We start from the raw sequence: 9,183 nt of genomic DNA on the forward strand, positions 1-9,183 counted from the left end.
TTGGTGGGAAGATGGCCCTGGAGCCACGCCCTCTGCTTCTTCGGATCACTGATTGGCCGTCTAGAGGAGAAGGCGGCAAACGACAGCGAACTTCCTGAATGCCCATTGGTCGGCGACGTGGGGCATGCTGGCTCGCGGGCGTCGGCGCGGCGTTCGAACTGGCGCTTGGCGGCGTTGCCATGGGGACGTGGCCTGGCCGCTCTGAAGCGGGTTGACAGGACTCTGGTCGCCCGGCCTTTGGGGCTTACTTCAAAGGGTCGGCGTCATTTTCTCCTGTCCGGCGAGCCACTAGACTGAGGAAGAGTCCGGAAACCCCCAGGGTGAGAAAGGCGGCGGGAGCCGGGGCGGAGCGGCTCGGGGCGCAGCCGTAGCGCCTGCGCGGGGGAGGCGCGCCGGCCTGTGGAGCGGCGCTAGCGGAGGCCGGTGTGTCTGCAGGGTTGCTGAGACTCGGCGCTTCAGACGGCTCACCCGCGCGCCTGCGTCTTCCGGGGCAGTTGCCTTGAACACCACTTTCTTGTGGCTTTTCTGAGGCCCCAAAGTCCTCTTGCCTCCGAAGCCCTTTAAGAGCCCGTCTATTCGATTTAGGATTATTTCCGGTAACCCTACTCCCCTCCCTTCTCACATGTAATTTTGAAGTCGTTGAGATAAGACAAGGTTTTGCAAAATGTTTTACTTATAGAAGTTTTTAGGAAATACCTGTTAGTTGAATTCACTATAAATAGACTAGATTCTTTATTACTTATTCCAATTCAAAGATTATTTTGGGGGGAGGAGGGGAGTAGGTGGGAGAGGATACCCAAATCTCAGATGCAGAAGAGCCTGAAAATTCAAGCTTGGCATTTCCAGTGTCGAAGGTAAATTGTGAATTGATTGCTACAGCTCCTCCAATATCGTGACTTTAGTTCTGGTCTCTCAAAACTTTTTAAATTTGCTTAAAATAGACCATTGTGTTGTTATACCTCAGGATTTTATCACATTTTATTTAGTGACCTACAACAATTGCCACATTTTTTTAAGCATTTAAAAATATTTTATTTATTTTTACTTAATATGTATGCGTGTGTTGCCTGCATGTAGGTAAGTGCACCCGTGTCATGCAATGCCTGTGGAGGACAGAAGCTGTGGTATCTCCTGGAACTGGAGTTATGGACAGTTGTTAGTTGCCATGTGTGTGTGCTGGGATTCGAACTTGGGTCTTCTGCAAGAACAGCCAGTGTGCTTAACTGCTGAGCCATCTCTCCAGCCCCCAATTGACATATTTTATCTGTGCTTTAGAACATGTTATTATTTGAGGGATTTTTGTTTGTTTGTTTTTTGTCTTTTTGAAGCAAGATCTCTCTGTAGCCCCAGAGGTCCGCCTGCCTCTGCCTCCCAAGTGCTGGGACTACAGCCGTGCGCTGCCACGCCCGGCTTATTATTTGAGTTTTAAATTACTTTATATGTGTGTTCCTCTGTGTGTGTGTGTGTGTGTGTGTGTGTGTGTGTGTATGTGTCTGTGTTTACAGGCATGTGTGTGCCACAGCACTTGTGTGAAAGTCAGGAAACAACTTTCAGGAGTTGGTTCTTGCCTTCCATCCTGTCGAGGCAGGGTCTTCTTACCACAGACTACCTGGCCCACCAGGTTCCCAGCAATTCTCTAGTCACTGCTTACCATCTCTGTAGGAATGCTGGGGTTACAGATATGTACTACCCCATCTGGCCTTTTATGTGGGTTCTGAGACTGGAACTCAGGTCATCAAGTTTGTGGGCTAAGTGCTTTTACCTGTTGAGCCATTTCTCCAGACCCCCATTAAAAACTTTTGATTCTGAGCAGGGCCTGGTGACACTTGCCTTTGATCCCAGTCCTTGGGAGCCAGAGGCAAGTGGATCTCTTTGAATTTGAGGCAAGCCTGGTCTGCATAGCAAGTTCCAGGCCAGTTGGGGTTACAGGGAGACCCTGACTCAAAAAGACAAAATAAATAAATAAATAAAAACTTTTGATTCTATGTTTTTGTTTTTGTTTTTGTTTTTGAGATAGGGTCTCCCTGTAGCCCCAACTGGCCTGGAACTCACTATGGAGACCAGGCTGGTCTTGAACTCACAGAGATCTGCCTGCCTCTGCCTCCCAAGTGCTGGGACTAACAGTGTGTGCCACCACACCCAGCTGATTCAATGTTTTTAATGAATTTTTTTTAGCTATTCATAGTATCTCCATTAGGGAAATCTCTCTCTCTCTCTCTCTCTCTCTCTCTCTCTCTCTCTCTCTCGCCGGGGGGTCTCGCCTTATAACCCTGGCTGACCTGGAACTTGCCATGTAGACCAGGCTATCCTGATTTCATAGAGATCCACCCACCTCTGCCTCTCAAGTGCTGAGATTAAACATGCATGTGTTGGGTGGGGGGGAACATGCATGTGCATCCCTACAGCCTTGGCTGGCTGGCTGGCTGGCTGGCTGACTTCCTTCCTTCCTTCCTTCCTTCCTTCCTTCCTTCCTTCCTTCCTTCCTTCCTTCCTTCCTTCCTTCCTGATCAAGTATTCAAGGTTTGTGTCAGCAGGTGAGAAAGCAAAGTGCAAAGTTTAATAAATGCAGAGGAGGGTGGACCAGGCAGAGTGACACTAGCCCAGAGTTTTATATACTGTGTGCTGCCCAGTATATAAGTATATACTCACACTTGGAGTATTGTGGTCATTGTATGCCTCCTGAGTTAATGTCTCAATGGATTTGGTATTCACATCCCATTCAGACAGATTTTTCTAGGCGTACAAACAAAGAAGTACCATAAACGGTTGAATGTTGTATATTTATGTATCACACACTAAAGTGGTTTTGAGTCAAGGTCTCACTTTGTAGTTTAGACTAGTCTTGAACTACTCTGTAGCCCTCATGGAGATCCTCTTGCCTCAGCCACCCAAGTGCCAGGACTAAAGGTGTGAATCACCATCAACCTGCTTGGACCTCTGAACTTAGCACTTAATTTACATTTTTCCAGTTAGTTCACATGGAAGCAAAAACACCTTTTCCAAATCATCGTTTTTTGTCTATTCAATACTACCTGTATGATTTCTCTCCTTCCATTTTTTCCGTACCCCCCCACCAACACAGTGTTTATTTTTTAATTTTTTTAATTTTTCAACTCTGTAGCCCCAGGGGCCCTGGAACTCTATATGTAGACCAGGCTGACCTTGATCTCACAGAGCAAGCTTCTGCCTCCCAAGTGCTGGGATTAAAGACCTGTGGCACCATGTTCCGCTAATGGAAAGGTTTTGATAGCAAAGGGCTGAGGCTATAGCTCAGTTGGTAGAGTGCTTGCCTAGCATGCATGAAGCCCTGGGTTCAGTCCGCAGAGGCACATAAAACCAGGCATAGTGGCGAATACTTGTAATCCCAGCACTTGGGAAATGAAGGCAGGAGGGCCAAAAATTCAAAGTCATTCTGGGCCTCCTATGGAGGGTAATCCCAGCACTTGGGAGGCAGAGGCAGGCAGATCTCTGTGAGTTCAAGGCCAGCCTGGTCTACATAGTGAGTTCCAGGCCAGCTGGGGATACAGGAAGACCCTGTCTCAAAAAGACCAAAAAACAAACAAACAAAAAAACAAAAACAAAAAAAGCCCAATAAAACAAAAAATACCCATGAAAGTATCTATTTTACTGTGAAATGAACTTAGCTAGTATTTTGAAAATAAGGCAGTTAATAATAGTACCCAGGCCAAAATTGCTAGTTGAGATTTCACCAGTATGAGGAACAAAGCTATACCTGTTGTAGTCTTTTTAGTTAGCCATCTGTTTATGTTGAAATACAGTTGGTTAAAGCTAGTGGTGTAGAATAGTGTGGCCAATATATAGAGATCCATTTACTCTTTTAGCAAAGAGTGTTTTGCTAATGTTGTTTTGAATAAATGAATTTTTTTTGTCTTTTTTGAGTCAGGGTCTCCCTGTAGCCCCAGCTGGCCTGGAACTCACTAAGTAGACCAGGCTGGCCTCGAACTCAGAGATCCTCCTGCCTCTGCCTCTTGAGTGCTGGGACTAAAGGCATGTACCACCATGCCCTGCTGAATAAATGCCTCAATTTATCTTATTTGTAAAAAGTGGAGATGTTTGCTACTCTTTCATAAAAAGTATTGGAAGATTAATTGGGTGGCACCATTACATGTTAGTAATTTAGATCACAGGGAATGGAGTTATTTTTAAATTGTTTGCTGCTTTCTCAGTGTCATTCCTTTGGGAGTTATTCCTGGTTTCATAGGGGCAACTCTTTCCAAAGGGGTAGAACCCTAACTGAACTCCTAATATCTTCTGTAATTTATAAAAACTGACTTTAATAGTTATTTTTGCAGTTAAACACATGAGATAAAATTTGTTGACATATTTTATGACTGTAACCTGGCAAATTTTGTAAGTGACAAATTCCTGAGATTGAATTAGATCAAGATTTTAAAAATTAAACCATTGAATTTAAACCCAGCATTGGTTACCACCTATTCCTGGGAATTTGTTCAAAGTTAAGCCTCTGTATTTAGAGTAGTAATACTTGCATTGATTTAAGATAACTGAATTCTGCAAATTGGTTATGTTTGTTTTTAGGTGATTACTCCCAAGCTTTTCACCAAACTTACGAACTTCATAAACCCATTGAGGGGGTCTTGAAGCAAATTGCAGTACTTGCAAAGCATTAACTTGTTAACCATGAATGAACTTGAAACTAATTTTTTAGTTACAAACAGAAACAATCTCTCAAACTAGTTTTTAAAAATATTTTTATAGCCAGGCATGGTGGTGCATGCCTTTAATCCCAGCACTTGGGAGGCAGAGGCAGGTGGATCTCTGTGAGTTCAAGGCCAGCCTGGTCTACATAGTGAGTTCCAGGCCAGCTGGAGCTACAGGGAGACCTTGTCTCAAAAAGACAAAAAAAAATATTTTTATTTATTTTATGTGTATGAGTATTGCCTGCATGTATGTAAGTGCACCCATGCCGTGCAATGCTCATGGAGGTCAGAAGAGGGCATTGGAGCCCCAGAAACTGGAGTTATAGATGATTGTTAGCCGTCATGTGGGTATAGTATGGAATCAAACCTGGGTCCTTTGCAAGAGCAGTCAGTGCTCTTAACCACTGAGCCATATCTCCAGCCCCAGCTTTTTTTGTGTGTTTTTTAATGCAAGTGTATTTGTCAAAATTCATAGGACTGTACATTTAAAATGAGCAGTTTATTGTGCAGAAATCAATTAAGACCACATATACACAAGATATACATACATCAGGGGTTCCTTTTGATATGTAGCATCATTTAATAGCTCCATATTAGTAGTAATAAGGCTTTTTATCAACTATATCAATGATAAAAAAGATTCCTGTAAAATTATAATTTATGAAAGTTTTAAGCTGGCCATGTACAATATGAATATTTAAAAGTGTATTTTTTATTATTTTTATGTGTATGTGTATATTGCGTGCATGTAGATAAGTGCACTGTGTGGTGCAATGCCTGCGGAGGTCAGAAGAGGCTGTTGGATCCCCTGGGACTGGCGTTACAGACGGTTGTTAGCTGCCATGTGGGTGCTGGGATTTGAACCCAGGTCTTCTGCAAGAACAACCAGTGTTCTTAACTGCTGAGCCATCTCTTCAGCCCCAAATTTGACCTTTTAAAGAAAAATCAGCTGTATGTGATGGCACATGCCTTTAATCCCACCACTTGGGAGGCAGAGGCAGGTGGATCTCTGTGAGTTCAAAGCCAGCCTGGTCTACATAGTGAGTTCCAGGGCAGTTGGGGCTACAGGGAGACCCTGTCTCAAAAAGAAAAAAGAAAAATCAGATTTATGTACATTACCATTCTGTGTGCCCGTATAGGAACAGGTGCACTTGTGTGTAGAGGTCAGAGAACAACTTCAAGTCTTGTATCTCATTTGCTGTTTACCTTTTTTTTTTCTCTCTCTCTCTCTCCTTGGTCTGGAACTTGCTGATTTGGCTAGGCTGGCTGGCCAGTAAGCCCCAAGGATCTGCCTGTCTCTGCCTCCCTAGCACTGGAATTCAAGCACAGACCACTACACCTGGCTTTTTAAACTGTGGGTCCTGGGGCTCAAACTCTGGTCTTTATCTTGCAAGGCAAGCACTTCACCAACTGAGCTATCCCCCAAACCTGCTTTGCAGCTTTGATCTCATTAGTCTGAATGGTGAACTTCTAATACTCATGCTTCACTTGATATTCCTGATTCCACTTCTCAAGTGCTAGAACTGTAGGTATATGCCACTACACTCAGTTTATGTGATGCTAGGGACTGAACCCAGAACTTTGTGTATATTAGGCAAGCACTCTACCAACTGAGCTACACCCCTAATCTCTTAGGTTTATTTTTTTAATATGATGAGAGATACTAATCTAGTTTTATTCTTCTGCATATGAATATCCAGTTTTCCCAGAATCATTTATTGAAGAGACTGCCTTTTCCTCAGCACATGTTCTTGGGACCTTTGTCAGTTGACTGTAGATGCATAGGTGTTGCAGGTCTTCTCACAGTTCCAGCCCACAAGGGACTGCAGGGAACTAGGGTTCTGGCCAAGGTGGGGGTGAGTGGCGCAGAATCAACACACAGACTCCGGGAGCCGGATGAGAGCAGGCACTAGGCGAGGTGCTGCAGACTTGTTTATTGCTGGGAAGTGCAAGCCTTACATACCTCTCCCCCTGCCCTCAGTGTCCCATAAGTTGGTGTGTCACTTCCTGATAGATCCCCTCATCCGGGCAGATTGTAGTTTGTCTATTTTGCAGAAGTGTGGGCTGTGCTCTTAAAGCAGAAGCTGTGTTCTCTAGTGCAGCATGTACTTAAGCCTGGCACTTCCTCTCCTACATATCCATCCCTTTTTATTATAGAAAGGTCAGTGGGAGCCAAGGTTCTTTGCCTTGACATAGTTGAAACAGAGGACACCCAGCTTGATGGACTGTGCCTGTCTTAGGTCATCCTGACCATCAGGATCTTACCCGTCATTGACTACCAGTCCTCAAAGGGTGTGACCTCTGGCATGACCAGAGGGCATGAGGAGGAGGAGGGCAAGAAATTACACAGCCATTCACTTCTTGGATCTCAGCAAGCCAGACCTGCCAGACCTGGGCTGGGGGAGGTGGGGGTCGAAGTCTGGATCCTCGAGCGTTTTGAGAACCGAGTAATTTACTTGGTTTTGTCTGCGGAAGCGTAGAACAAGCATTTTATGAGCAAGAAAAGAATTAAGACTATGATACCCAAGAACAAATAAGTAACGATCCATGAAGGGTCAAACAAAGCTTTTAAGTTCGACCAAAGTTTGTTGAGGAACCCAGAGTTCATATCTAATGTCTGAGCCTGTGTATAATTTAGGGAGATGATCTGGTCAGTGAGCAAGGTGGAGTAGTTGAGAAACTTTTGGCTCCAGTGGCCATGGATGTACTGTGAGAGTTCCATCCTGGCCCTAGCGAGGTTATCTACTTTGTAAGGCGTGAGACACAGGGCTTTGAACCGTGGGTCACAGGCCATTAGCGTCATCTATTTGATGATCGCTGTCTCTTCCCCGAGGAGGTCTACCTGTTGTTGGATGACAGAAATGGCCTGGAAGAGGTGTTGATTAATAAGAGATTAAGGCTGCAGAGGTTTTGGATACGACCTCTTTGAGTGTTTCCACAGTAGTGGAAGATTGAGTGATAGCAACAGCAGCAGTGGCTGCAGCCACCAAGGAAAGGATAATGGCGATGATGATTGCTGCAGTAATACCAAAATCTCTCTTGACCCGAGGGAAGGGTTGGAGAGCGGTCTGTTCCATGAGGGTGATAACATGGAAGTGAGTTGCATTGGGAACGTGAACCCAGGTTGCTGCGGGTTCGTGCACAAAGAGAACAGGGAAAATCCAGCATGCCAAGAGAGTGCAGTTAGCGAGGGAGCAGTTAAGTGTATCCTCCGGGTAGCTCGGGTAGCTCGTGACATTAGCAAGAAGCAGAGCAAACGGAGAACGAACACAAATGGGCAAGGAGAATGAAAAAGAGACATTAACAGAGACTTCATTAGGTGTCCAAGTTGGGTCTGCGACACCCAAGAAACCCGTCTCTGAGTTATCGCCCATATATGTACCATTAAAGATGGCTCCACCTAATACAAAGAAGAGGATGCAAATCCAGGCAAGCCGCAAGCCCACAGAGCTCCCAGACCCCCCAGACAGCATCTTTACGCCTGGGGTCAGGGTAGACATAGAAGTAAGGTTTTGTAGAGACAAGGTGTCTCCAGGCTGACAGGGAGGAAGCTTGCAGGCATCCATCATAATCCATAGTAAAAAGGAGCATATTTCCAGGAGTGAGCAGGAGGCATTGTTCCCATGGAATAGGAAAGCGCAATGTGGTGGGAAGTTTATAGGTGGGAGGGCACACCGGGTCCATGGAGGACACCTGACCTGTGGGGAGTGTGGCCCCAAGGGGCACAAAGGACACTGTAGTCTCTGAAGTGTCTTTTACTAAGGGAGACCAAATTTTGAGACCCCATAAGGAGCCCTGGCTTCGGTTTCCACGAAAGTTGCCTGTTGTGATGTTAAAGAGGGAGTGACAGAGACATTATGGGAGGAGGGGTTAAGGGCTGGGCTGAAGCAGAGCGATCCTGCAAGGGACCATGTGCCATTTATGGGAACGGACACGCATGAATCAATTCCATGGTGGGGAGACCAAGGGATTCATTAGTAGTAAAGAGAACCGGGAAAGCGGATGACTGTTCATCTACAGGAAGGATCAGAGGTGGTAAGGGGACCAGTGCCCAGAGATCTGAAGCCTGGGAAGAAGCACAGCCAAAGGACAAAAGGGTGCCAAGGATGACGAAGCCAGAAAAGGATGTCATGGCTTATCAAACTCACAGTCGGCCTGGTCTCCAGATGGGTTTCCATAGCTGGTTGGATGTCTCTTGATGGAATCCAGATGGGGGTTGTAGCGTCCTGTGGAAAAATACAAGTGTATCCTTGTCCTCATGTCAGGATGGGGGGCTGGTTTCTGCCACAGGGATGAAATCGGATCCCTCCACCTAACTAGTGTCGGGCATAGCCCGAGGCAAGAAGGACCGATGTTTGTATGCTGGACTGAGACCCCCGTCGTCAAACATGAGGAAATTAAGGTGGAACAAAGCCTCAGTAAGAGCAAAATGGGGGTCACATTTGGCCTCAGCCAAGGGACTTTTAGCCAGGAGGGACTTAAGTGTCCTGTTGGTCCTTTC

The 9,183-nt window shown here is 45.6% G+C and overlaps 1 protein-coding gene across 1 annotated transcript in view; it reads left to right on the forward strand.

Moving 5' to 3' along the window:
* The first annotated feature begins 74 nt into the window (after window positions 1-74).
* Window positions 75-9,183, forward strand: part of Kif24 (kinesin family member 24) — an 81,598-nt gene continuing 72,489 nt past the window's right edge. Inside the window, exon 1 of the mRNA XM_029568002.1 lies at window positions 75-320. The gene's annotated coding sequence lies outside the window, so the exon portion shown is untranslated. The remainder of the gene's footprint in view (window positions 321-9,183) is intronic.

This window comes from Nannospalax galili, unplaced genomic scaffold, assembly GCF_000622305.1.
Source record: "Nannospalax galili isolate Female #2095 unplaced genomic scaffold, S.galili_v1.0 scaffold341, whole genome shotgun sequence".
NCBI lineage: Eukaryota > Metazoa > Chordata > Mammalia > Rodentia > Spalacidae > Nannospalax > Nannospalax galili.